This window comes from Mus pahari, chromosome 19 (genome assembly GCF_900095145.1).
Source record: "Mus pahari chromosome 19, PAHARI_EIJ_v1.1, whole genome shotgun sequence".
Lineage (NCBI taxonomy): Eukaryota > Metazoa > Chordata > Mammalia > Rodentia > Muridae > Mus > Mus pahari.
The window spans coordinates 62,558,791-62,565,846 of record NC_034608.1 but is presented as its reverse complement, the minus strand read 5'-3'; positions in this window follow the sequence as shown (position 1 = coordinate 62,565,846).

Below are 7,056 nucleotides of genomic sequence, written 5' to 3'. Positions count from 1 at the left end.
TGTGATGCACAGACTATGCACAGGAAATAGACCCATGCCTATAAAATTATAAGAAATGTCTTAAGAGAAGAGTGTGAATACTCTAACATCCCTTTCTAGTGGCTCGGGCCCCTAGGGATCTCTCCTGAAGATCATTCTTGGTGAAAGGAAAGATCTGCACAAAGGCTAAGAGAAGGAAGTGACGACGCCTGTGCACAGGGAACCTGAGTGCACGGGTGCTCCTGAAATGAGAGGTTCGTGTGGAAAAGTGACGCGAAGGTTGGAAATATCGTTAGCCTTGGGTTGTGGTAGTATTGAGTACCAGGCCAAAGAGCCTTACCAACACTTTAGGTCAAGACCAAAGACTCTCCATTTAGAGCTAAAATTGAGAAAAATCTTTTCAATACCAGACCTGCCTTTGTTCTCCTCTGGCCATCATTCTATTTTGTTATGGTGTGGACTTTTTAAAACACAGCTCCAAAGGTCGTTGGTTGAGGCTTCATCCCCAGCTATTGGCGCTATTGAGAGGTGACTGGATCACGAAGACCTAACTTCACCAATGGATGACTCTGTTGATGGATCCATAGCTGAATGGACTATTAGTAGGTGAGGCCTGTTTGGAGGAAGTAGGCCCCAGAAAGTGCCTTTGAAAGGTGCATCAGATGCCTGAAGGTAGGCCCCTTCCTCTCTTGCTGTACTTCCATCTGTACGAGGTAAGTGACTTTGAACCAATCTCCCAGAATGCTCTACGCTACACAGGCCAGCGCTGTGGACTTGAAACTGCGGCAACTTTGAGCCGGAATCTTTACCACCTACATTTGTCATCCACAGTAAGGAAAGAATTCCCACTGCTCCTAGCGTTCACTTCAGACCTTCCCAGAAGACGTCTCTATCCACATGGTCGTAGCAGTTGTTAAGCTCTTTTTTGAAGCATAGTTTTATTTTTATATTTGTGTGTGTGCATGCATGTGCATGCATGAGTATGAGTGTGTGTGTGTGTGTGTGTGTGTGTGTGTGTGTGTCATGGTACACATGGGTTCCAGAGATCAGAGTCAGGGCATCAGGCTTGCGTAGTGGGTGCTTTTACAAGCTGAGCCATCTCACCCGCCCAGTTGTCCAACTCATAGATGAACTTTCAATAACCTGTCGGCAGTGCTTCCAAACAATTAGGAGCCCCAAGCGAGAGTTCAAAGAAGAGCTCCTTGCAAAGTCAGCCATGCAACGACTCTTCACTCTAGGAAACTCCCAGCTGTGTTTCCCACACAGCCTTGGTAACTGGCAGCATCTTGTTCGCTGGTTTCCCTCCCTGCCACCTTCTTCTGCTTTCCTTATGTCTTTCCTTTACAGACCTTTCAACAGGTAAGGAGAGATGGCTCAGTGGTTAAGAGCACTTGTTGCGCATGCAGAGGACCTGGGTTTGGTTCCCAGTACTCACGTGGTGTTCCCATAGTCAATCTTAACTCTAGTTTCAGAAAAGCCTATGCCTCCTTTTGACTTCCTTGGGCACCAAGCACAAAAAGTAGTACACATACACACATTGCAGGCCAGACACTCATACGCATAAAATAAAAATAAATAAATCTTTCTAAAGAGATTTGGTTTAAGAAAAGTACTTTTAAATTAAGAATTAAATAACTAAACTCAAAGAAAATTTTAGAAAAGAGGATAAAATAATTCACCACCTCATCTCTCAGAGAAATATATATATATATATATATATATATATATATATTACATGTGAGTTATATGTATATATAAGTTATAGAGAGTATATAAGTTATATACATCAGGTGTTTTATAGTTTGCTTTTCTGTGTTCAGCATACATTCTAAGAGTTTTGCTCATCTGACTGAGAGATCTTTAAGAACATAATTGTTAAAAGCATATATGAATGGGCTGTGATTTTTACCAAGCACCTCAGGAGATTAACTTCTGAGTTGTTTCCAGGTTGAAGAGTAATAGGAGAGTTGTGCCAACTGCTCCATTAATAGATGATCAAGGGTAGACACCAGAGGCTGGAAGGGGTGTGTGCCTGATGTGGTCTGTATTTCGTTGCCCTACATAGAAATGTACTCTCTAATCAGGGATAGCTACCTCACCAGCCCATGTGCCGTATACTGAATATATCCTAATTTGCTTAGACGGTCCTATACAGTGTTTTCTTGATGTAGCTATTAATAGGTGCCTCCTAAGATTTGAATGTCCCTACATAAAGTTTAGATGTTAGAACCTTAGTTCCTCCACGTGGCAGTGTTGGTGTGTGTGTGTGTGTGTGTGTGTGTGTGTGTGGCCCTACTAGAGGTATTTGGGCGAAGATAAAATAAAATAGCAATCATTTGCCCATCAGATTTCACAGCAACACTGTTCAGAATTGCCTGAAGATGCTATACTGGGGATGGAACCCTAAAGGCCAGGCAAGCTCACTAGTGACACCCCCAGCTTCTGATGCCCTCTCAAAAGAAGGGCTGAGGGTGGTGGCCCATGCCTTTAACCCCAGCATTCAGATGGCAGAAGCAGGCAGAGCTCTGATAATTCAAGACTATCGTAGTCTATAAAACAAGTACCAGCACAGCCAGGGCACTTCCACAGAGAAACTCTGTCTTGAAACAAACAACCAACCAAAAAAAAAAAAAAAAAAAAAAAAAAAAGAGGTAAAGGAGGAAGTGGCCCTCTCTTATCACATTCTGTCGAAGCTTTTTCAATAAAACTTTTTTTTAAAACTATCTTTTTTTTTTTTTTTTTTTTTTTTTGCAATCCAGTTGTTATCTCCCTCCCGTTCTGCCCTCAGACAAAACTTTTTTAAAAAAAATCTTTCTTTTCTGTTTTTGAGACAAGTTCTTACTAAATAACCCCAGGCTGGCATGGAATTCACTGTGTAGAGCATATGAGCACATACTCCGAGTCCTGCGTCCACCTCTTGAGCTGGGATTATAGTGAGCACCGCACAGCCAGCCGAATCACAAAAAGGGTTTGTCTGGATCCAAGCTAACCCTGAGACACGACGCAATGTGGATATAAAGTCAGGGAGTAAAGACACCTGAGCAGCTTTCTAACCAGGGTTCTGCCTTGCCAAGACGACACGGGCAGGAACCTAAGTCCGGTCCAAAGCTTAAATTCTGATGCAGAAAGAATGTAGCCAATGGGCTTCAAGTTCCCACAGACGCGGGGATTTAGCTCAAGATCCCCGAAAGCCTGATGTGACCCAGGCAAGGGAGGAAGAAGGTTCAATGACACATTCTTAGGGCAGGCTTAGCCTGGGGAGCCTGTGGCTGAGGAGACTTGTCACTTCTAGAGTGGGAAGTACCTGGAAATAAGTGAGAAACGGTGCTCTGGCTCAGTCAGATGGCTTAGTTCATAAAGGCACTTCCTGCCAGGCCTGACAATGAAACCCAATTCTCTCGACCTACTATATAGTGTAAGGAGACAACCGAGTCCTGAAGGTTGTCCCGTGACCTCCTCCCACACGTGACAAGCATGTGTACATGTGCAGGCATACACCAGATAATAAGAAATACATGCTTTGGGCTGGAGAGATGGCTCAGCAGTTAAGAGCACTGGCTGCTCTTCCAGTGGTCCTGAGTTCAGTTCCCAGCAGCCACATGGTGGCTCACAACCATCTGTAATGGTGTCCGATGATCTCTTCTGGTGTGTCTGAAGAGAGCAATGGTAGTATACTCAAATGGATAAAATATATAAATTAATTTTTTTTTAAAAAAAGAACTCTTTAAAAAAAGAAGAAAATGCTTAAAGTTTAAAAATAAAAACAAAAATCAAGATGGAACGGCTCTGGAGCTCAAGTCGCTAGGGCAAGGAAGCTCCAAGTGGTGTGGGTTGCTGCACAAGCTGAGAACACCCCAAAGAAGTGATGGAGGGACACAGGAACTGACAAACACCTCAAGGCCCTCAGATGGATCCTGTGAGCCGTGACTCACGGGATTTTGAGATCCTCCAGGGGTGCAGCACATCAGGATGGCCGCCAGCTTGGCAAAGGCCCAGCCAGGCTGCTTTCTCCACCACCAGTAGCCTCCGTCAGAGACGCTGGCCCACAGTGACTCCCTGCTAAGGTCACTACTGACACAGAATCTCCTTCATGCCACCTGCCCCCTTCACCCATGCAAAGAAACTAAACCAACCCCCCCAAACCAAGTGTTAGCTGCCAGAAGATACAGGAAGGATCTAATCCTGTCATAAGGAAAGAAAGATATCTCTCTTTCTGCGAATTGCTGGTCAAGGGTTGCTTTCATTAACTTAACCAAAGACACTGTGTGTGTGTGTGTGTGTGTGTGTGTGTGTGTGTGTGTGTGTGTTAAGCCATTTCTTTGGGAACGTGAAAAGGTGTTCCTACTCCTAGGCAGGTTTGAACACACACAAGGATAAAGAGTGAAAAGAAAAACATTTTTGAGACAGGGTCTCCGTTATAATGTAGTGCAAGTTGACTTTGAACTCATGGCTAGCCTCCTGTCTCCTTGTCTTAGTTTGCTTTTCCATTGCTCTGATATAATGCTGACGGTTTGGGAGAGCAAAGAGTTTATTTGGCTTTCAGGTTCCAGGCTATCATCCAAAGCAGTCAAGGCAGGAGGATCAATAGCAGAAGCCATGGGGACTGCTTACTGGCTTGTCCGTGGCGGCTTGTCCTTCCTTGACTTGCTCAGCTACCTCTCCGGGGGGAATGCACTGCCCACGTGACCTGGGCCCATCCACATCGCAGCGATCAAGAAAATGCCCTGCAGACATCCCTGCAGGCCAATCTGATGGAGGCAACTTCTCACTTGGGTTTAATCTCCAATTACTTGCTTTTTGCCCATCCCCACAACCACCACCTCCCTCAAAAAAATAGGAAGACAAGAAATGATCTACTTCGTAACCTAAGCACCTAGAGGGCAGACGGGCTTCTGGAACATTCTATAAAATTCCCAATAAGCTGTCAGGCCCTGAGGAGATGTCAAGGAGACAGAAACTTAAAATTTGGCGTCTGTGCTCAGCTCCTTTGGAGCCTCACACCACTGTGAGTTAGGCAGGGCTCAGGCAGCCCTTCTGAAACCGCACCGGAGCAGGCTGAGTATAGAGAAGGCATCCAACGGTGCCCAGAACTTGCAAGTGAAGGAGGAACACAGAGCGAGGCCTGTTTTCTTCCCAGAACTGCATCATTCTCTGTCCAGGCCAGGCTCTTCCTCACCTTGTACCTGATATAACAATCGCAGGCAGGGCAAGTGGTAGCAGGCAGTTTCTAGGAACTCCAGAATACAGTTATTGTATTGTCAGGTCCCACAGCCAACACCAACCTGTGGCCTGAAGCCACATTGACACATGTTCTCTGGCCTGCCAAGCTGGACTGACGGCCAGTGAACCTATGGACAAGTCACAGGAACAAGCCACCAATGCAATTGACACCAGCGTGCAAACATTTAGTTCATATGACAAGTGCATCAGGGTCCACCTGTCCCCGTCCCTAAAGACTGCCCCACCCCCCAAGATTTAAGCTTGATCCTCAAGGATGGTTAGAACTTTCTGGAAAGAAATAAGAGATGGGTGGGTAAATAGGTAAGCCCAGAAGAGATGAGGTGATTATGTTTTTGCTGGTCTGAGAGAAAGGGGGCGGGGCAAGAAAGCATCACAGAGATCGTTTAAGCAGCTAAGTTTATCTGCTATACAGGGCTTTGGGAATGGGGTGATGTGTTCTATGCTTTGGGAATATTACTGTTTCCTCTTTCTGTTGTGAAATCAAGGTTGGAATACATGGTAGACCATTCATGGTCTGTCATATTTTGCCTAATAAAGTGTACACCTCCCACATTAATATTAATTTTTAATTACCTGTGTTTATTTACGGAGGCATGTGGCAGTCAAAGGACAACTCTTAGGAGCAAGTTCTCTTCTTTTGCCATGACTGGAGGAAGGCCTGTGCCTCAAGGACTGACCTCTGGCCGCAGGTTTGGCAGTAAGGGCCTTTCCTTCCTGCTAAGCCAGCTTGCCAGCCTTCTCTCTCTCTCTCTCTCTGGTTTTTTTTTTTGAGTGCTAATCTTTGATGCTCAAAGGTCTGTGACTCCTGAGGCCCATGTTCCGGGTAGAAGAAAAGTACAAAGTCTGCTTTGCTGAACAGGCTGTTTGCACAGAGGAGTCAAGAGGAACTCAGTGTGCTCTGAGGCAGGAGATGGAGGCCAGAGCAGGATTCAGAAGTTGGCGGCGGGGGGGGGGGGGGGGGGGGGGGGGGGGGGGGGGGGGGGGGGGGGGGGGGGGGGGGGGCGGCGAAGGTCCTTTCTGAGCAGCTCTGAGCCAGCCCAGTCTTTAGGATGCCACAGCCATTGGGAAGCGTATAGGCAAGAGACAGAAGGTTAACGAGGACCCCAGCAGAATGGGTTGGTTAGAAAGGAAACAGAGAAAGGACAAGTGAGGTAAACCGTCAGAGATAAGGGCAGGGTAAGATAAGGACGGGTGAGGAATGAAGAAATACAGTGCGGCTTGCAGGCTGTTCCGGGCCTTGAAGATAGCAGCATGTTCAGGTACACCTGGGGACACGGCGAGCCAAGTCTTGGACACGGCAAGTTCCCTGGGTCCACAGCTCCTAGAGGCTGAACAATCTAGGGTGATTAGGAGGTGCCCCCAGTGCCACACATTCGTGCTTCTTCTCACTGACAAGACTGCAGTAAGAAATGGCCAGGACTAAGGCAGAGTCGGGCCTTAGTCCTTAGGACTTGCCTAAAAGAACCGACTCTTTTGCCTCATCCAACCAATGCAAAGTGGGAATGAGGTGGGATCTTTGGGGATTTTTTTCTTTTCCTTTTAATTTTTTTTAAAAATTGTTTTGTTTATTTACATTCCAAATGTTGCCCCCCTTCCCTGTTTCCTCTCCAAGAGTTCTTCACACAATCCCCCCCTCCCCTTTGCCACAGAAAGGGTGCTCCCCCCACCACAGACATAAACACACACACACACACACACACACACACACACACACGCCTAGCCCTCTCCCACCTTACATCCCCCCTTCCCTGGGGCATCAAGTCTCTACAGGCACATCCTCTCCCACTGAGGCCAGGAAGGCCGTCCTCTGCTATATATGTGCCAGAGGCCGCAGAC